Genomic DNA, 23,544 nt, shown 5'->3' on the forward strand with positions numbered 1-23,544 from the left:
GAGGAGATGTCACGCTGACCATACGTGTGTTGAACGCGGAGGTGCCGTCCGTTCGGCGCTAGGATCTCTGGTGATTTGGATCACGTCGAGTACGACTCCCTCATCCCCGTTCTCTTGAATGCTTCCGCTCGCAATCTACAAAGGTATGTAGATGCATCCGATCACTCGTTGCTAGATGAACTCATAGATGGATCTTGGTGAAAACGTAGGAAATTTTTTTGTTTTCTGCAACGTTCCCCAACAGTGGCATCATGAGCTAGGTCTATGCGTAGTTCTCTTTGCACGAGTAGAACACAATTTGTTGTGGGCGTAGATGTTGTCAACTTTCTTGCCGCTACTAGTCTTATTTTGCTTCAGCAGTATTGTGGGATGAAGCGGCCCGGACCAACCTTACGCGTACGCTTACGTGAGACCGGTTCCACCGACTGACATGCACCAGTTGCATAAGATGGCTGGTGGGTGTCTGTCTCTCCCACTTTAGTTGGAGCGGATTCGATGAAAAGGGTCCTTATGAAGGGTAAATAGAAGTTGACAAATCACGTTGTGGCTTTCACGTAGGTAAGAAAATGTTCTTGCTAGAACCCTATTGCAGCCACGTAAAACTTGCAACAACAATTAGAGGACGTCTAGTTTTTGCAGCAAGTGTTTTGTGATGTGATATGGCCAAAGTTGTGATGAATGATGAATGATATATATGTGATGTATGAGATGTTCATGCTATTGTAATAGGAATCACGACTTGCATGTCGATGAGTATGACAACCGGCAGGAGCCATAGGAGTTGTCTTTATTTTTTGTATGACCTGCGTGTCATTGAGAAACGCCATGTAAATTACTTTACTTTATTGCTAAACGTGTTAGCCATAGTACTAGAAGTAATAGTTGGCGAGCAACTTCATGAAGACACGATGATGGAGATCATGGTGTCATGCCGGTGACAAGATGATCATGGAGCCCCAAGATGGAGATCAAAGGAGCTATGTGATATTGGCCATATCATGTCACTATTATTATTTGATTGCATGTGATGTTTATCATGTTTTTGCATCTTGTTTACTTAGAACGACGGTAGTAAATAAGATGATCCCTCATAATAATTTCAAGAAAGTGTTCCCCCTAACTGTGCACCGTTGCGACAGTTCGTTGTTTCGAAGCACCACGTGATGATCGGGTGTGATAGATTCCAACGTTCATATACAACGGGTGTAAGACAGATTTACACATGCAAACACTTAGGTTGACTTGACGAACCTAGCATGTACAGACATGGCCTTGGAACACAGAAGACCGAAAGGTCGAGCATGAGTCATATAGAAGATACGATCAACATGAAGATGTTCACCGATGTTGACTAGTCCGTCTCACGTGATTATCGGACACCGCCTAGTTAACTCGGATCATGTTATACTTAGATGACTGGAGGGATGTCTATCTAAGTGGGAGTTCATTGAATAATTTGATTAGATGAACTTAGTCTAAAATCTTTACAACATGCATTGTAGATGAAATGGCCAACGTTGTCCTCAACTTCAATGCGTTCCTAGAGAAAACCAAGCTAAAAGACGATGGCAGCAACTATACGGACTGGGTCCGGAACCTGAGGATCATCCTCATAGCTGCCAAGAAAGATTATGTCCTACAAGCACCGCTAGGTGAAGGACCTGCTCTCCCTGCAGAACAAGACGTTATGAATGCTTGGCAGACACGTACCGATGATTACTCCCTCGTTCAGTGCGGCATGCTTTACAGCTTAGAGCTGGGGCTCCAAAAGCGTTTTGAGAGACACGGAGCATATGAGATGTTCGAAGAGCTGAAAATGGTTTTTCAAGCTCATGCCCGGGTCGAGAGATATGAAGTCTCCGACAAGTTCTTCAGCTGTAAGATGGAGGAAAACAGTTCTGTCAGTGAGCACATATTCACTATGTCTGGGTTACATAATCGCTTGACTCAGCTGGGAGTTAATCTCCCGGATGACGCGGTCATTGACAGAATCCTTCAGTCGCTTCCACCGAGCTACAAGAGCTTTGTGATGAACTTCAATATGCAGGGGATGGAAAAGACCATTCCTGAAGTATTTGGAATGCTGAAATCAGCAGAGGTAGAAGTCAAAAAGGAACATCAAGTGTTGATGATGAATAAAACCACTAAGTTCAAGAAAGGCAAGGGTAAGAAGAACTTCAAGAAGGACGGCAAGGGAGTTGTCGCGCCCGGCAAGCAATCTGCCGGGAAGAAGCCAAAGAATGGACCCAAGCCTGAGACTGAGTGTTTTCATTGCAAGGGAAGTGGTCACTGGAAACGGAACTGCCCCAAATACTTAGTGGACAAGAAGGCCGGCATCACGAAAGGTATATGTGATATACATGTAATTGATGTGTACCTTACCAGTACTCGTAGTAGCTCCTGGGTATTTGATACCGGTGCGGTTGCTCACATTTGTAACTCAAAGCAGGAGCTGCGGAATAAGCGGAGACTGGCGAAGGACGAGGTGACGATGCGCGTCGGGAATGGTTCCAAGGTCGATGTGATCGCCTTCGGCACACTACCTCTACATTTACCTACGGGATTAGTTTTAAACCTCAATAATTGTTATTTAGTGCCAGCATTGAGCATGAACATTGTATCAGGATCTCGTTTAATTCGAGATGGCTACTCATTTAAATCCGAGAATAATGGTTGTTCTATTTATATGAGAGATATGTTTTATGGTCATGCTCCGATGGTGAATGGTTTAATCTCGAGCGTAATGCTACACATATTCATAGTGTGAATACCAAAAGATGTAAGGTTGATAATGATAGTCCCACATACTTGTGGCACTGCCGCCTTGGTCACATAGGTGTCAAACGCATGAAGAAGCTCCATGCAGATGGACTTTTAGAGTCTCTTGATTACGAATCATTTGACACGTGCGAACCATGCCTCATGGGTAAAATGACCAAGACTCCATTCTCAGGAACAATGGAGCGAGCAACCAACTTATTGGAAATCATACATACTGATGTGTGCGGTCCAATGAGTGTTGAGGCTCGCGGTGGCTATCGTTATGTTCTCACCCTCACTGATGACTTGAGTAGATATGGGTATGTCTATTTAATGAAACACAAGTCTGAGACCTTTGAAAAGTTCAAGGAATTTTAGAGTGAGGTTGAGAATCAACGTGACAGGAAAATCAAGTTCTTGCGATCAGATCGTGGAGGAGAATACTTGAGTCACGAGTTTGGCACACACTTAAGAAAATGTGGAATAGTTTCACAACTGACGCCGCCTGGAACACCTCAGCATAATGGTGTGTCTGAACGTCGTAATCTCACTCTATTAGATATGGTGCGATCTATGATGTCTCTTACCGATTTACCGCTATCATTTTGGGGCTATGCTTTAGAGACTGCTGCATTCACTTTAAATAGGGCTCCGTCGAAATCCGTTGAGACGACACCGTATGAATTATGGTTTGGGAAGAAACCTAAGCTGTCGTTTCTAAAAGTTTGGGGATGCGATGCTTATGTCAAGAAACTTCAACCTGAAAAGCTCGAACCCAAGTCGGAAAAATGCGTCTTCATAGGATACCCTAAAGAAACTATTGGGTATACCTTCTACCTCAGATCTGAAGGCAAGATCTTTGTTGCCAAGAATGGATCCTTTCTAGAGAAGGAGTTTCTCTCGAAAGAAGTAAGTGGGAGGAAAGTAGAACTTGATGAAGTATTACCTCTTGAACCGGAAAATGGCGCAACTCAAGAAAATGTTCCTGAGGTGCCTGCACCGACTAGAGAGGAAGTTAATGATGATGATCATGAAACTTCAGATCAAGTTGCTACTGAACTTCGTAGGTCCACAAGGACACGTTCCGCACCAGAGTGGTACGGCAACCCTGTCTTGGAAATCATGTTGTTAGACAACGGTGAACCTTCGAACTATGAAGAAGCGATGACGGGCCCGGATTCCGACAAATGGCTGGAAGCCATGAAATCCGAGATAGGATCCATGTATGAAAATGAAGTATGGACTTTGACTGACTTGCCCGTTGAGCGGCGAGCCATAGAAAATAAATGGATCTTTAAGAAGAAGATAGACGCGGATGGAAATGTGACCATCTATAAAGCTCGGCTTGTCGCTAAGGGTTATCGACAAGTTCAAGGGGTTGACTACGATGAGACTTTCTCACCCGTAGCGAAGCTGAAGTCCGTCCGAATCATGTTAGCAATTGCTGCATTCTATGATTATGAGATATGGCAAATGGACGTCAAAACGGCATTCCTTAATGGTTTCCTTAAGGAAGAATTGTATATGATGCAGCCGGAAGGTTTTGTCGATCCTAAGAATGCTGACAAGGTGTGCAAGCTCCAACGCTCGATTTATGGGCTGGTGCAAGCATCTCGGAGTTGGAACATTCACTTTGATGAGATGATCAAAGCGTTTGGGTTTATGCGGACTTATGGAGAAGCCTTCGTTTACAAGAAAGTGAGTGGGAGCTCTGTAGCATTTCTCATATTATATGTAGATGACATACTTTTGATGGGAAATGATATAGAGCTTTTGGACAGCATTAAGGCCTACTTGAATAAGAGTTTTTCAATGAAGGACCTTGGAGAAGCTGCTTATATATTAGGCATCAAGATCTATAGAGATAGATCAAGACGCCTCATAGGTCTTTCACAAAGCACATACCTTGATAAGATATTGAAGAAGTTCAATATGGATCAGTCTAAGAAGGGGTTCTTGCCTGTGTTGCAAGGTGTGAAATTGAGCTCAGTTCAATGTCCGACCACGGCAGAAGATATAGAAGAGATGAGTGTCATCCCCTATGCCTCAGCCATAGGGTCTATTATGTATGCCATGCTATGTACCAGACCTGACGTAAACCTTGCCGTAAGTTTGGTAGGTAGGTACCAAAGTAATCCCGGCAAGGAACACTGGACAGCGGTCAAGAATATCCTGAAGTACCTGAAAAGGACTAAAGAAATGTTTCTCGTTTATGGAGGTGACGAAGAGCTTGTTGTAAAGGGTTACGTCGATGCTAGCTACGATACAAATCTGGATGACTCTAAGTCACAAACTGGATACGTGTATATTTTGAATGGTGGGGCAGTAAGCTGGTGCAGTTGCAAGCAGAGCGTCGTGGCGGGATCTACATGTGAAGCGGAGTACATGGCGGCCTCGGAGGCAGCGCATGAAGCAATTTGGGTGAAGGAGTTCATCACCGACCTAGGAGTCATACCCAATTTGGGTGAAGCAATTTTGAAAGGTTATAGATGTTGCATGTGAAACTTGGTCCTGGTGTAGTTGTGTAATGGAGTAGCTGAGTGCTGAAGCTATATGATGTTGTACTCTGATGTATTTCAATTATGAAAATAAAATATTTTGTGTTTTTAATATGAAATGTCAATTAGATTAATAAATGGATTATGAATAATCATATAATTAGCCTGCTAATGGTGAATTAGCCTGCTAATTAGGTTTTGCTATTGCAAACGGTTGTTGAAAAAATACCGTGGGCGATGACCTTAGGCAACGCACACAGTTTCTAGGAATAAACCGTGTTGGATCAATGAACAATCACACACAACTTTCTCTTGAAAACTATTTGCATTAGGCCACCTTGCGCAAACGTTTACCACATAAAAACTATGTGTGGTGGAGAGCCTTTGCCACACAGTTTCTTCTACGGACCATGTGTGATACATTCAATAACGCAAATGATTTAATAGGAAAAAATGTTTGTGAAGTACCTGTGAACGGAAACGTTTTCCTTGGAGCGACTGTGTGGGATGTACATACAAACAGAAACGTTTGGCGGGGACTGACTGTGTGGGATGTACTTGCGACCGGAAACAATTTCGCCGTATACTTGTATTTTGTTAGCTCTACTGTACATATTTCTGTATTTGAGCGCTCACCGGTCGCACACGATCTCATTTTGCCGAGCGTGCGTGCCAGGAGGGCATATCCCCGACGGTTTCTGTGGCACCCCGACTCAGAGAAACCGGAACGCCCGTATTCCAGCCCAGAGATCGAGGAGAACTCTCTGGAATACGACACTGCTTGACATAGAACAAATCAGCTCTTATTACAAGAATAATAATACAGGGGTCTGATGTTACAAAGAGGCACATCAGCACGGCGACACTACGCCTACGATACTATACTTGCTCTATGGTAGCAGCAGAACAACTCGTAACAGCGGAATAGTTCTAGCAGCGGAACAACGACGAAGGTGGTGAACTCCACTCCGCAGGGACTCTGGCTGGGAGCATGCACGGCAACCATCGGCAAGCAATCAAGCAATCATGGCATCACCTGCAATCTGGCATGACACGCCAGGTCAGTACATTGAATGTACTTGCTAGCTTAGCCAGGTAACAACCTGGACTAGCTCGAAGGCGAGGACGTATTTGGTAACCATGTAGCAGGACACAAATGTCGTTGCCACATTATTATCAAGCGGACGGAAAATATACGTACTCGTCCAAGGAATAGGATAGCGGGGGGGAACTAAGGCTGCTGACATTGCCCTTTTTATGATGACTGAGACCATTAAGGGTTGCCAACACGACAAGATAAAAAGGACGATCCGGGATAGAAGCATGTCTATCACCGAAATAAAATGGGGCTGAAGGAAGAAATTCGGCGTGATACCTAAGCACCATTTTTACCAACAGTGTCGGGATCACTTGGCATCACTCTGTTGGGACAGAAATGACACCAAACACCAAAGAACGAGCAGGAAAAGAAAACTGGAGAAATGCAAAGGCTGAGCTATAGTGGATCCGAACCGATGCCATCTACACTCACCAAATAAATCGTCAGCAGCAAATAAGGCTATATGCATGCTATGCACAAACAAATGCAGCAACCAAATGCAATAAACAAGCCAAACTATAAACTACCGATTACTACCGGTTTCTACCGCTCGCACTGACTAGGGTGTCCTATAGCCAGACCTGCTCTGATATCAAGCCTGTGGCACCCCAGCTTAGAGAAACCGGAACGCCTCGTATTCCAGCCCAGAGAACGAGGAGAAGTCTCTGGAATCCAACACTGCTTGACATAGAACAAATCAGCTCTTATTACAAGAATAATAATACAAGGGTCTGATGTTACAAAGAGGCACATCAGCACTGCGACACTACGCCTGATATACTATACTTGCTCTATGCTAGCAGCAGAACAACTCGTAGCAGCGGAATACTTCTAGCAGCGGAACAACGACGAAGGTGGTGAACTCCACTCCGTAGGGACTCTGGCTGGGACACGATCTAGCTCACACGCACGGCAACCATTGACAAGCAATCAAGCAATCATGGCATCACCTGCAATCTGGCATGACACGCTAGGTCAGTATATTGAATGTACTTGCAAGCTCACAACAACCATAACATCAAGGCAAGACAATAACATAGCATTTAAAAGGTTAAGTAAGTTAACAACTATTATGATGAAACAACTACTAAACATGGTATGAAACTGATACAATACTGATAAATCACCATCTCAGATCTCCATAACCATTTCTCTCTTCGCTAACCGACCAAGCAATATACTATCTCGATCACCTCGTGATCCAAACCAAACGGTGATCATTCCGGCGATCACTACCACGACCAACACCTGGTCTCAACCGTGATCCTTCTGGCGATCACTACCATGACCAAGACTTGGTATCCAACTTCATCATCAGCATCCTGCCAATCTGTACTGCTCAACATATCAACATATAAATATATCACCTATAAGTCATTCCGTCATGTGAGTGTTTATCGAACGGTGTGACATAGTACGAACCCATGCCAATGACCGAGGATGTGGCTATCGATAGATTTAAATACACTCTGCAGAGGTAGCATACTTTACCCACACCACGGAACCCATGGCCTCGCACTCCCATTCGGGTGGACCAACGGTGTCCCGACAAAACCGATCTACTGCCATGACACTCTCCCGGCCACTCCGACCAACACCCCTTTTGGGTTCAGTCCTGGGTGGCCCATGCCTACCAAAGGTCTTACGACCATCGTCGTGGCAAAAATGGTCCCAAACAGGGACAAAGCGTGCAAAACAACTCGGCTCACAAGGTTCATGTCTGCCTACCTGATCAGGGTAGCTCGTTCCCATAACCTTCCCTACGTTGGAGGCACCGGCGAGAGGCACGGCAATAGAACGCATTAGGGCCTTCCCATAAAGGCAAATGTGGTTGCACTGGAAAAGCCCGGTTCGGTGGCACCTGACCAACTTAATGACGGAATTTATCCCCAAAAATATAACTGTGATAACTGCTACTCCGATATCAACTATCAAACTATAATCCAAGTCATAGCAATATCCAACAAATAATCTAAGCATAATATCATCATACCAAAATACTCCGAGGACAACATAACACTACTATCATGATGAATCCAATAACGATAAATCTACTACTCAAATGTCAAGAACTAATTATCCAACTATGATCCACATGCAAGCATCACCTCAAACATCATACTCCAAAGCATAATATCATCTAGCATCATGATGAAAATAACTCTAGCCACTAGTAATCCAAAGGCAACATGATATCCAAAGTAATACTTCAAAATAATACCAGATACCATCATGAAAATAATCATAATAGCCACTAAGAATCCAAAGGCACATGTCATCCACATACTCATCAAAATGTAGGTCCTAGAACTCCAAGCAATATCATGGCAATAGCAAGATCAAAACGATACTCCGAAATATGCCATGAACAAATCACAAGTAGCTAGAACAATATTTTAAACAAGTTTAAATAAACAAACCATGTCACTGCATTGCAATCATGCAAATGGAGGGTGTGGCTTGCCTGGGGTGGAAGAAATCACCGACAAGTGCGAGAAGCTCGCGGAAAGAGTTGCCAAAAAACATTCTCTCTTAGAGGGGGCTGATTAAGCGCAAGGGCAAAATGGTCATTTTCAGAATGTTGAAACATAACGAAAATGATACCAACAGAACAGGCTCTAAGAGACGAAGAAGTGGGCATTGGATTCACCTCATTTGGAGTTGGGAATAAAAAGATATAGTTGTTTTTCTGCCAGGGACCCATCTGTAAAGAAATATTTTTCAACTTGGGCCTAAACAGAAAAACTGAAAGCGCCTATGGCTGAAATACATTTTCAGAAAAGGGAAACGTATTTTCAGTCACAGTTAAGCAAAGTATGCTTTCTGGACAAGAAAACATATTCCAGAGGATACGTGTCCACTTATCTGACTAGGCAGAGGCGGGACCGGGCGTGTGGCCGCTGATGGGCGGGTCTGTGGGGCCCGTCACTTATCCAGCTAGGCAGGCGGGGTCAACGCCTACCCGCCGACAAGTGGGGCCGCGTGGAGATGGGCCCCGCCTGGCCTGGCTCCTTCTTCTACCTGACGCTCGCCCGCGAAGGCAGAGGACGACCGCGGCTGCCGGCGCCCATTCCGGTGACCTAGGACGTCTCCGGCAAGATCGGGAAGACGAGCTGCTCCCGCCTGGAGCAAAAGCAGGCGTCAGGGAGGGGTGTGGCCATGGCACCGCGTGGTGGCAGAGAACCCATGGCGGCAGCCGGACTAGGGAACTCGCGGCTACGAGCACTCCGACGCCAAACTGAGGGGTGGGGGAGGGGCGCCGGACTACGGGGAATCCTCTGGTGGTGGTAGAGTGGAGGGAGAAGGTCGAGCTTGAGCCAATTTAGGCTGAACCCGAGGCAGACATGGCGGCCATGGAGGAGGAATGAGGGGCTCTGGAGCTTGGGTGACTGGTCGGGGAAGTAGCTAGGAGGGAGTAGACGAGGCTGGTGAGGTCGGGGGGTCTCGGGGTGGCCTTATATAGCCGCGGGGCGAGGAGGCCGAGCTGGCGTCGCCGTGGACGGGTGGCCAGCACCGTGGACGTGAGCCCACTCGCATGAACTCGGAGGCAGGCGACGAGGGAGACACAGTGGAGAGCTCACGGGGAGGAGAAAGCCAAGGGAGCACAGGGAGGAAGAAGATGGCGATGAACCGAGCCAAAACGCCACTGTGCTCTCGTGGGCATTCGGCAGCGAGCGTCGGTGAGCGTGGGTGATGGGTTTTACTGAGAGGGAGAGAGGTGCAGGAGGACAGCGATGAAGCGGTAAAATTCTTGGACATGCTCACGCGCGCGAAGTCGACGAGAGGAGGAGCTGCCGACGCACAAACAACCACTGGACGCGGCCACTGCACACAGAGCGCGTGCACTATGGTGCCATTAACGCGGTCACCGCGTGCACTGGCAGGGAGCGAGGGAGAGGGGCTTGACCATGTTGTCTAGTGGGTAGTTCATCTAGAGTAGGTTACAACCACGGTGGTATCTCATTTAAAACTACTATGGTTAGCTGGAAATCACCCTCTGAAGTTTATTGCAGTAAACTTGGGTGAACACTGATGATCAACACGGATTTTACTGGCGCCAAAGAGTTTGTCTAGGGTGATTAACTAAGGAAGGACTATGATCCTGGAGGTTTTGTGGCATAATGGAGCACAAACTAACATAGTTGCTTTGTAGCTCACATTATGTGTCCAGAATCAAGATTTGGATGATGCACTCACATGGAGTAACCACTTGAGGTAAAACTTGGCAGGGCTTAGTGACTTGGCCAGATAAAGGTGCTATAAAAATTTCATACCAATTGGTTTTACCAAAATGGTACTTCCTTCACAACTATCTTCACTGGCCAGAATCTTGCAAGAATTCTAGAGGAGTATTGGCTAGGTTAAATTGTGCCAAATTTGGTGGAGAGAAGTTATTTTGTAGGAGAATACTCTAGTAAATTGTCAGGCAAAATGAAGCAATATAAAATATACTTGCTTCACAACCTTAAAATATTGAAAAAATCAAAGATTTGATGTTGTGCTCACATAGATCAAGGGATGGAGATGAAATTTGGAGGAGAGCAATGATACGAGCACAAGAAGAGGCATGCGAAATTTCAACTCATTTGGGTAAACCTAGCTAGCACTTCCTTCACGATGCCTTCTGACTGACAGAAAGTTTGAAAAATTGCTGAGGAAGATTGGCCAAGAAAATAAAGTTGAATTTTGGCATGAGGCAATTATTTGGACATAAAAGAATGCCCAACAAGTTTGGGAGCAAACAAGATTGGATAGGTGGCACTTCCTTCCTAGAAAGGCACACTGGACAGAAATGAAGATTAATTATTGAGGGATTATTCTTGGGCTAGGACAGGAAAGTTTGGGCATATTTGATCAATATATGTCCCAAAGAAATCATGAGAATTATTTGGGAATTTGGATGGACAAAAATATAGGTTGCTTCACAACCTAGGGCAGATAGGATTATTCCTTTAATAGAAAAAGGAATATTCAGGAGAAAAAAAATTAGGGTTTGGTGAAGCAGTGGAGTGACATGATCTTGGAAATGTTTTTAGGATGATGAGCCACTAGGTAGAGGAAATGAAGCTGATTTCCCAGGTGACAAGGCCACAGAACCACTCCAAAAACAAAAATTGAGCAAAAACTAATAAATCAAAAAGAAAAAGAAAAGGGCCAAAATCCAGGCTGTTACAACTCTTACCCCCTTAAAGAAATCTCGTCCTCAAGATTTAGTTGCTCAAGGAAGAAGTATGTCTTGAGGACACCGTTTCCAACTCGGGTATCTTTTTTGCTTTATTTATTGTTCCCCCAAGAATTTTTGATGATCAACTTACCTTGCTCTGGGGTGGCTTGCTTCACCTTTCCCCAAGTTCTGACGGGTTTTTGCTCATATACCAATTTATTTTTGCTGGCGTTGATTCTTTCATATCTGCGGTGATATCCAATGAATCTGAGCATAAATTTCCTTTGGTCATGAAAACCTTTTTACTTATGTCATGGGGTTGCTTCAAATAAATGTCGGCCTTCTGGGTTCAATAAATGCTTAGAATTAGTCATGGCCATCTTCTGACGGGATCTGACTGCTCATAGGTGGCACCGATTTATCTTTGGCTCAAGCATGGGGCCTGTACCCGAGATTCGACTGCCTCCTGTCGTGAGCGATATAACGGGGTATGGAGTTATAACTGAGTCATTCCTCAAATATTTACATCTTGAGACTGGCCTAACAGGGGGCTGACAGCCAAATGCTTTTCCTGACTGACTGACCATGTACTTGATTTCGTTGGCGAGTATACTGGGTCTGAACTGATTGTTCGGCTTTTGATTTTCTCATTTTGTCGGTATACCCATTTGTGGTAATGGGCTGTGAGATTCTTTTACACTGTCGCTGAATTCAAACTGCTGAGGTTGCAAAGGAATCTTGGATCTGACAGAACAGACTTGGATATTCCACACTATTCATTCCAAGCGGGTCAGCGGGATATGAAATCCTTGTAATGCAGAGTAGGCCGCTGAAGGTGTATGTCCTTGTGGATCCATATGGAAATATGGCCTCCAACTGACTTGGGGTATCCGGACCCTGATGGTCATGCAAAATCATCTTACCTTTGCTGTCAGTCTCACCCTATAACGGTCATGATTTTCTTTGTGAGGATACCTTACTGGAATAACTTGGCCACACCGGTCCTTGATTCTTCGTATGGCCAGGGATGTGATTAGTGCAATATTGTTGGCATTATTCCTTTTGCTTATTTTCTGACATGTGTCCGCACATATACGACATATACTCGGGGTTTGTAGTTGTACGGAGCTCATTGCTGAGGCCAATCATACAAGAAGGTGACAAGGTTTCCTGATAACACCTTGTGTGGTGCGGGAATAATGACCTTGATGACCATTGTCAAGACTGTGGATTCTATGATGTCATCTCCAGTTCTTGTAGATTGTTATCCATGAGATGTATCTCTGCTTATTTTCCTTTGCATGACTCGTGAGATTGTGGGATCCGTACTTTCCTTTAGGTATATCTGTTGGATCCTTGCCGTACCTCATATGAATGACTGATATCATTGGGGATGCATGCTCACCATATGTAGAAGAAGAATATGCCACCGAACAGTTGATTCTTGAGGTAGGCATATGTTTTGGTTGCATTCTATTTCGGACAAAATGATTGCAAATTTGATCCTTGCACTTCAGAGAAAATCCATTCATGTAGCTTGCCGAGGAAGGCTCGCTAGCTTCTGCTCGAAGCCTTTGTCTGGGTAGCGTGCACAAGAAGCCTCGATAGCTTACACACGAAGCTTGACATGAGTATTGTGCAGGAGAAGCCTGAGTTCCGTACTTGAGAAGCTTCTCCTCGGTTTTGCTTGTTGAGAAAGATTCATTTCCATCTGTCAGAAGCTTTTACCGAGGTATCTTGTTGAGAAATACCGGGTATCGTGGACCAGAAATTATTCACATATCATGCTGAGGGGCCGTGCATAATAAATTTCTTCCGATAACGTGTGGAAGAATACTGAGTTTCTTATATCCAAAACTTCATACTGATATGCAGACTAAAATCCACACACACAGACACCCATGATATTCTGTGGCTGGATATTTGCATGAGAAAATTTGTTTAACTGTCTTCCTTGAGCATATCACATTCTGACTTTATTTCGGATGATAACATATTTCAAGCAGCGTGCATTGCTGAGCCAAAATTTTGTATATGACCCATACCTTTGACTGAAAATATACCGTTGATCTTGTACCTGACTTGTCTTGCTGCTGATCATTACTGCTGTGAGGATTTTATACTGATACATGCTTGAGTTGAGTTATCAGTACTGTTGTGAGGAGTGCACACTAATGCAAACTTTGATTATCTGCCTCACGATCAGATATTCCCCATTTTACTGCAATCGACTGAGAATTCCATTATGTTTTAGCTGAGTTTCCAAATATTTGAACTCCTTATTACTTCGAGTCCGGTGTCAGATGATGAGCAACTCTTTATAGGGGAAAAATAATGTAACACCGGGGCCCAAAAAGAAAGAAGCAAAAGAAACTCAACTAAACAAAAGCACACAACAACAATGAATTCACACACAATCAGTGTCACAGATTACTGCTAGTCACACAATATGCATGCCTACATAAGCACGCAAATCTCGCGGGACCTCCGGTTCTATGATCTAGCATGTTGTGACGATATGCACGAGGACGAATAAAGGTGTGGAAGAATTGGTGTAAACATCACTACACCAAGTGCTAGCTTAGCCAGGTAACAACCTGGACTAGCTCGGAGGCGAGGACATATTTGGTAACCATGTAGCAGGACACAAATGTCGTTGCAACATTATTATCAAGCGGGCGGAAAATATACGTACTCGTCCAAGGAATAGGATAGCGGGGGAAAACTGAGGCTGCTGACATTGCCCTTTTTATGATGACTAAGACCATTAAGGGTTGCCAACACGACAAGATAAAAAGGACGATCCATGATAGAAGCATGTCTATCGCCGAAATAAAATGGGGCTGAAGGAAGGAATTCGGCGCGATACCTGAGCACCAATTTTACCAACAGTGTCAGGATCACTTGGCATCACTCTGTTGAGACAGAAATGACACCAAACACCGAAGAACGAGCAGGAAAAGAAAACTGGAGAAATGCAAAGGCTGAGCTGTAGTGGATCCGAACCGATGCCATCTACACTCACCAAATAAATCGACAGCAGCAAATAAGGCTATATGCATGCTATGCACAAACAAATGCAGCAACCAAATGCAATAAACAAGCCAAACTATAAACTACCGATTACTACCGGTTTCTACCGCTCGCACTGACTAGGGCGTCCTACAGCCAGACCTGCTCTGATACCAAGCATGTGGCATCCCGGCTTAGAGAAACCGGAACGCCCCGTATTCCAGCCCAGAGATCGAGGAGAAGTCTTTGGAATCCGGCACGGCTTGACATAGAACAAATCAGCTCTTATTACAAGAATAATAATACAAGGGTCTGATGTTAGAAAGAGGCACATCAGCACGGCGACACTACGCCTGTGATACTATACTTGCTCTATGCTAGCAGCAGAACAACTCGTAGCGGCGGAATACTTCTAGCAGCGGAACAACGACGAAGATGGTGAACTCCACTCCGTAGGGACTCTGGCTGGGACACGATCTAGCTCGCACGCACGGCAACCATCGACAAGCAATCAAGCAATCATGGCATCACCTGCAATCTGGCATGACACGCCAGGTCAGTATATTGAATGTACTTGCAAGCTCACAACAACCATAACATCAAGGCAAGACAATAACATAGCATTTAACAGGTTAATTAAATTAACAACTATTATGATGAAACAACTACTAAACATGGTATGAAACTGATACAATACTGATAAATCACCATCTCAGATCTCCATAACCATTACTCTCTTAGCTAACCGACCAGACAATATACAATCTCGATCACCTCATGATCCAAACCAAACGGTGATCATTCCGACGATCACTACCATGACCAACACTTGGTCTCAACCATGATCCTTCCGATGATCACTACCATGACCAACACTTGGTCTCCAACATCATCATTAGCATTCTGCCAATCTGTACTGCTCAACATATCAACATATAAATATATCACCTATAAGTCATTCCGTCATGTGAGTGTTGATCGAACGGTGTGACCTAGTATGAACCCATGCCCATGACCGAGGACGCGACTATCGATAGATTTAAATACACTCTGCAGAGGTAGCGCACTTTACCCACACCACGGAACCCATGGCCTCGCACTCCCATTCGGGTGGACCAACGGCGTCCCGACAAAACTGATCTACTGGCATGACACTCTCCCGGCCACTCCGACCAACACCCCTTTTGGGTTCAGTCCTGGGTGGCCCATGCCTACCAAAGGTCTTACGGCCATCGTCGTGGCAAAAACGGTCCCAAACGGCCGGACTAGGGAACTCGCGGCTACAAGCACTCCGTCGCCGAACTGAGGGGTGGGGGAGGGGCGCCGGACTACAGGGAAACCTCTGGTGGTGGTAGAGTGGAGGGAGAAGGTCGGGCTTGAGCCAATTTAGGCCGAACCCGAGGCGGACATGGCGGCCATGGAGGAGGAATGAAGGGCTCTGGAGCTTGGTTGACTGGTCGGGGAGGTAGCTAGGAGGGAGTAGAGGAGGCTGGTGAGCTCAGGGGGTCTCGGGGTGGCCTTATATAGGCGCGGGGCGAGGAGGCCGAGCTGGCGTCGCCGCGGACGCATGGCCAGCGCCGCGGACGCGTGTCCACTCGCATGAACTCGGAGGCAGGCGACGAGGGAGACACAGTGGAGAGCTCACGGGGAGGAGAAAGCCTAGGGAGCACAGGGAGGAAGAAGACGGCGATGGACCGAGCCAAAAGGCCATTGTACTCTCGTGGGCGTTCGGCAGCGAGCATCGGTAAGCGTTAGTGAGGGGTTTTACCGAGAGGGAGAGAGGTCCAGGAGGACGGCGACGACGCGGTAAAACTCTTGGACATGCTCACGCGCGCGAAGTCGACGAGAGGAGGAGCTGCCGATGCACAAACAGCCACTGGACGCGGCCACTGCACACAGAGCGCATGCACTATGGTTCCATTAACACAGTCACCGCGTGCACTGGCAGGTAGCAAGGGAGAGGGGCTTGACCATGTTGTCTAGTGGGTAGTTCATTCAGGGTAGGTTACAACCGCGGTGGTATCTCGGTTAAAACTGCTATGGTTAACTGGAAATCACCCTCTGAAGTTTACTGCAGTAAACTTGGGTGAACAGTGGTGATCAACACGGATTTTACTGGCGCCAAAGATTTTATATGGGGTGATTAACTAAGGAAGGACTATGATCCTGGAGGTTTTGTGGCATAATGGAGCACAAACTAACATAGTTGCTTTGTAGCTCACATTATGTGTCCAGAATCAAGATTTGGATGATGCACTCACATGGAGTAACCACTTGAGGTAAAACTTGGCAGGGCTTAGTGACTTGGCCAGATAAAGGTGCTGTAAAAATTTCATACCAATTGGTTTTACCAAAATGGTACTTCCTTCACAACTATCTTCACTGGCCAGAATCTTGCAAGAATTCTAGAGGAGTATTGGCTAGGTTAAATTGTGCCAAATTTGGTGGAGAGAAGTTATTTTGGTAGGAGAATACTCTAGTAAATTGTCAGGCAAAATGAAGCAATATAAAATATACTTGCTTCACAACCTTAAAATATTGACAAAATCAAAGATTTGATGTTGTGCTCACATAGATCAAGGGATGGAGATGAAATTTGGAGGAGAGCAATGATACGAGCACAAGAAGAGGCATGCAAAATTTCAACTCATTTGGGTAAACCTAGCTAGCACTTCCTTCACGATGCCTTCTGACTGACAGAAAGTTTGAAAAATTGCTGAGGAAGATTGGCCAAGCAAATAAAGTTGAATTTTGGCATGAGGTAATTATTTGGACATAAAAGAATGCCCAACAAGTTTGGGAGCAAACAAGATTGGATAGGTGGCACTTCCTTCCTAGAAAGGCACACTGGACAGAAATGAGGATTAATTATTGGGGGATGATTCTTGGGCTAGGACAGGAAATTTTGGGCATATTTGAGCAATATATGTCCCAAGAAATTATGATAATTATTTGGGAATTTTTGGATGGACAGAAATATAGGTTGCTTCACAACCTAGGGTAGATAGGATTATTCCTTTAATAGAAAAAGGAATATTCCGGAGAAAAGAAATTAGGGTTTGGTCAAGAAGTGGAGTGAGATGTCGGCAAATTTTTTGGATGATGAGCCACTAGGGAGAGGAAATGAAGTTGATTTCCCAGGTGACAAGGCCACATAACCACTCCAAAAAGAAAAACAGAGCAAAAACCAATAAATCAAAAAGAAAAAGAAAAAGAAAAGGGCCAAAATTCAGGCTGTTACAGTTTCAGGGTCATGTGGGAAGGGCCCCCCTATTGCCCACACTCACTTGGCAACGGTTCCAAATGTCGTCACGGAAAGGGGTTAAAAACCGTTTGTTTAGGAGCTCGTTGTAATAGTGCAAGGTGTGAAGTTGAGTAAAGACTCAAAACCTGACCATGGCAGAAAATAGAAAGAGAATGAAAAGTCATTCCCTATGCCTCAGTCATAGGTTCTATAAAATATGCTATGTTGTGTACCAGACCTATTGTGTACCTCACCATGAGTTTGGCAAGAGAGTACAATAATGATCGAGGAGTGGATCACTGGACAACGGTCAGAATTATCCTTAGTGGAATAAGGACATGTTTCTCGGTTATGGAGGTGACAAAAAGTTCGTCGTAAAGGGTTATGTTGATGCAAGCTTTACACTGATCTATATGACTCAAAGTCTCAATCTGGATACATATTGAAAGTGGGAGAAATTAGCTAGAGTAGCTCCATGCAGGGCATTGTGGACATAGAAATTTGCAAAATACATATGGATCTAAATGTGGCAGACCAGTTGACTAAACTTCTCTCACAAGAAAAACATGATCACACCTTAGTACTCTATGGGTGTTAATCACATGGCGATGTGGACTAGATTATTGACTCTAGTCAACCCTTTAGGTATTGGTCACATGACGATGTGAACTATAGAGTGTTAAATCACATGACGATGTGAACTATTGGTGTTAAATCACATGGCGATGTGAACTAGATTATTAACTCTAGTGTAAGTGGGAGACTGAAGGAAATATGCCCTAGAGGCAGTAATAAAGTTGTTACTTATATTTCCTTATATCATGATAAATGTTTATTATTCATGCTAGAATTGTATTAAGCGGAAACTTAGTAATGTGTGAATACATAGACAAACAGAGTGTCCCTAGTATGCCTCTACTTGACTAGCTCGTTAATCAAAGATGGATTAGTTTCCTGACCATAGACATGTGTTGTCATTTGATGAACAAGATCACATCATTAGAGAATGATGTGATGGACAAGACCCATCCCTTAGCTTAGCATAATGATCTTTTAGTTTTATTGGTATTGCTTTCATCATGACTTATACATGTTCCTCTAACTATGAGATTATGCAACTCCCGAATACCGGAGGAACTCCTTGTGTGTTATCAAACGTCACAACGTAACTAGGTGATTATAAAGATGCTCTGCAGGTGTCTCAGATGGTGTTTGTTGGGTTGGCATAGATCGAGATTAGGATTTGTCACTCCATGTATCGGAGAGGTATCTCTAGGCCCTCTCGGTAATGCTCATCACTATAAGCCCTTGCAAGCAATGTGACTAATGATTTAGTTGCAGGATTATGCATTACGGAATGAGTAAAGAGACTTGCCGGTAACGAGATTAAACTAGGTATGAGGATACCGGCGATCGAATCTCGGGCAAGTAACATACCGATGACAAAGGGAACAACGTATGTTGTTATGCGGTTTGACCGATAAAGATCTTCGTAGAATATGTAGGAGCCAATATGAGCATCCAGGTTCCGCTATTGGTTATTGACTGGAGATGTGTCTCGGTCATGTCTACATAGTTCTCGAACCTGTAGGGTCCGCACGCTTAAGGTTCGATGACAATTTGTATTATGAGTTATGTGATTTGATGACCGAAGTAAGGGAACACACCAGCCCACAAGGGGCTGGTGCGCCCCCTATTGGGCCAGCCACGTGGGGAGAAAGGGAAAGGAGAGGACACTACAAAAAACTTGTCAATCCATGACAGATTTCTGATGACGTTCTAGGAAACCGTCACCGATGATGACAGTTCCTCTTTGCCCATCATAGAAACCGTCATGGATTTGCAACATGAGGATGGCCCCCAAATCGGTAACCCCATTATGACGAAGAAAGAAGGACCGTCACGGAAGCCGTCACAGATCGATCGGCTTGGCCTGGACTCTCTTTCCTTACACGCCATTCAGCCATTACAATCACTATAAAATATGAAAAAGGGGTTAAAATTCACTTTTCTCTTCCTCACTCTATGTTTATATTAGACCCTATCAAAGGAATGAAAAGAAACTCCAAATATCGACATGGGAAAAAATCGAGCACAAACTTGGGGTTCTTGGTTTATTTATTTTTTTGTAATAATTTTTTTATATCGCATGTATTTTTTATATCGCATGTATTTTTTTATTAGGATATACTTATAAGATAATTTTTTGTAAGTTACTTGACAAAGGTTTTTGTTTTGAGAAAAGGTTACTTGACAAAGGTGGCTTTATTAGTTATTTGAAAAATAGAAATAGTTTGAAATCTGGGCGGCCTCACTCAGGCGGGGCTGGAATCGGCAAAAGCCCATATGGTGGTCAGCCGAGGGGTGCGATCCTGCGTGAGGCAAACCGTGCGTTTTGATTGGCTGAGCCTACCGGCACATGGATCAAGCGTCTCCACCGTTTGATTTTCTGAGATCCAATGGTTGGCACACAATCCCTAATTCCCGATCCATTTCTTCTTTCTCCCCCACCCCGCAGCCGCCGGCTTCCAGTGCCTTCCTTTCTCCCATCTCCTTCTCCAGTCGCCGCCTTCCATCCCCGCCTAGCTTCTTCTCCCGGCTCCGAGTCCACACCTAGGCAAGCACCGAGGGCGCGACGTCCAGGCCGACCCACACCGTGCGGTGGTGTGCGCTTGGATGTCGGGGGGGGGGGCGCACCGACTCATCCCGAGGGAGCTGCGTCATCATAGGCGTTGACACAAAACGCGAAGGGAAGCGACGAATCCACTGCCCGAGCGGCGGCGGACGGCAGGATATGACGCTAGCGCCATGGCTCGTCGAGCCGGGCCAGAGGAAACTGTCGCTGGTAAGTGTTGTTCTCCGTGCGTGCTCGATATGTGCGTGCTCTATGCCTCCAATGCAATGGGTACATGAGCGGAAACTCTCCCTCACGCATGCTCCTAACCACGTTTCTTTCTCTAATCTCACCTCATGTCATGTGTAGGTGGAGTCAGCCGCAACTCAGCCACGGTTTAGGTCGCCCCATCTTTGTCGGATGCGCTGAACCATCGAGGAAGCCGCATCGAGTTAGCACAGGCGCCTGGCGGAGGCAGCTCTGCTGTGCTGGGACGCTGTAGTCCCTTCAATGTCGTGTGTCCGCGTCCGTCGCAGACGGCGTCCTCACCCCCGACTTCTCCCTCGACCCTGCGGTCTGTCAGTGCCTTGCCCCACCATCTTGTGTTCACTGTTTTATTTCTGAATTTTTGAGACAGTATTTGGTTGTCCACATGCAGGCAACGACTATACCATGTTGTTCTCGTCGCTGGAGATCGACTACTCAGGAGCATGGGTAGAGGCGATATGGTGGTGTACTCGCAGAAAAAGAGGCAATATGGTGGTGGATATGGTGTCGCCGCTGTTCCGTCGGGGAATATCTAAGGACATGTTGTAGATTGAATATATGGGATATGCTACAGTATTGTCCAGAGTTATCTGTAAATTGTTGTTGTCTTTCTTCCATTTGTATAAAGTGTTGTTGTCTTTTTTCCATTTGTATAAAGTGTTGTTTCGTAGTGTGTTTATCATTTATTTAATGACATATTGTAGCACATATTTTCGGAAAAAAGGATACTGCCTAATTTTTTTATTGTGAGATGAGCTAATCTCTCGGCTTGAAATTAGTGGGCCTTGGACTGTCCTTGAAGTTTAATGGACTGAAATTTCAATTTGGTTGATTACTACACATGGGATGTGTGTCCTAAACGGAGTTGAAATATAGTGGGCTGAAATTTTAATTGGGCCACTGAGTCCTAGACGGAGTTGAAATTTAGTGGGCTGAAATTCTAATTGGGCCATTGATTCTTAGACATAGCTGAAATTTAGTGGGCTGCAATTCTAATTGGGCCACTAAGTTAATGGGCTACCACATAATATCCATGTCAGCGGATGACATGGCATACAAGTTCACGTCGTTATGAGCACTTCGGTTAACTGTAATTCATGACGGTCAAAATCCGTCATGAAGTGTGCAATCATCAATTATGACGCGATATACATGACGGATTTCAAATCCGTCATCAATGCCCTTCTGTGATAGTTTTGTATACGTCTATGACGGAAGGTATCCGTCATGGATTAACAGGATTCTTGTAGTGGGAGCAAAAGGAAAGTATGAATTAGGACTCCTACTTCCTTCCCCCCACCTTCCTTTCCCCCTTGTCCAAATATGGTAGGGGGCCTAGGGACCCAAGTAGGATTCCTCCTACTTGGACGCGCCTTAGGCTGCCTCCCTCCCTCTCCCTCCTTTATATACGTGGGGAGGGCACCCCTAGAACACACATCAATTGTTCCTAGCCGTGTGTGGCGCCCCCTCCGCAGTTAACACCTTGGTAATATCATCGTAGTGCTTAGGCGAAGCCCTGCGCCGGTAACTTCATCATCATCGTCGCAACGCTATCGTGCTGACGGAACTCTCCCTCGTCCTCGACTAGATCAAGAGCTCGAGGGACTTCATCATGCTGAACGTGTGTTTAACACGGAGGTGTCGTACGTTCGGTACTTGGATCGGTTGGATCGTGAAGTCGTTCAACTACATCAACCGCGTTACTAAACACTTCCGCTTTAGGTCTACGAGGGTACGCGGACACACTCTCCCATCTCGTTGCTATGCTTCTCCTAGATAGATCTTGTGTGATGTAGGAATTTTTTTGAAATATTGCGTTCCCCAACATATACTTACCTTGTGATCTTGAGGAAGCTTTGGAAGAGATGAACCTGAGTAAACAAGGTTAGATAACACATGAACACCTACAGGACAAAGCAACTTAACAAAACCACAAGAGTACCAAGATTGGGATGACATGTAGAGAGTGAGTACTAGGTACTCTATTTGATATAGACATGTCCCCCAATGCAAAGAATTCGAAGATTTCCTTCCCTTATATGTCTTTCTCCCCCCCCCCCAAATCTTATATTGGATAATGGGATAAGATAGGGCAAAAGAAAATCAAAGCAAAAACAATCATAATAGACTTAACACATACTAACATGTCTTTCCCCTCTTGAAGACATGTATCTTCTCTCCTCTTTGAATACCAAGCATCTGGGAAGACTAAGAAAACTTTCCTTGCCAAAGGGTCTCTCTCTTTGATGTGATCTCTCTCTCCCCCTTTGACATCAATTTCCAAGAAGGGATCTTCTGGAGTGTGAGTCAAATAGGTTTGGTCCTTGAGTCACATGACAAAGCAACATGTAATGTAAGATGCTGGTAGAGGACAAGAATCATTGAGTGGAGCTGGAACAAATATGTAGGATGCAAATGACAAAGTGTTTTCTCCGCATTGACATCAGTAACACCGAGTCCTTTTCTTTGGTAGCACCGATTTGTTTTTGGTTCAGCCGAAAGAAACAAACGGTGAGGCCGAATTCAGCACAGAGAGAACACAATTGTCATCTTAGATCACTAGGCAAATAAGATCTTGCAAAGATTTGCAAGGAATTAACTGAAGGATTTGCAATGAATTGGATGCAGGGAATGCAGAACATAACAGAGAAAAAGAAAAGAAAACTAGATTATTTTTTTTGAAACGGGAAACAAACAAGCAAGAGACAAATGCAAGAACACGAAAAAACACTAGAGAACTTCATCTAGAATTAGTTGGCGACAAAGTCACCTGTGTTAGAGTATATTGATAGAGGAGTCAAGTGAGAACACTTGATCGTAGGTCTTACTCATCGTTTAAGATCAAAATGGGGTTGCCATTTTTCATTTAAGTGTTTTGACGTATTC

Source organism: Triticum dicoccoides, chromosome 2A (genome assembly GCF_002162155.2).
Source record: "Triticum dicoccoides isolate Atlit2015 ecotype Zavitan chromosome 2A, WEW_v2.0, whole genome shotgun sequence".
NCBI lineage: Eukaryota > Viridiplantae > Streptophyta > Magnoliopsida > Poales > Poaceae > Triticum > Triticum dicoccoides.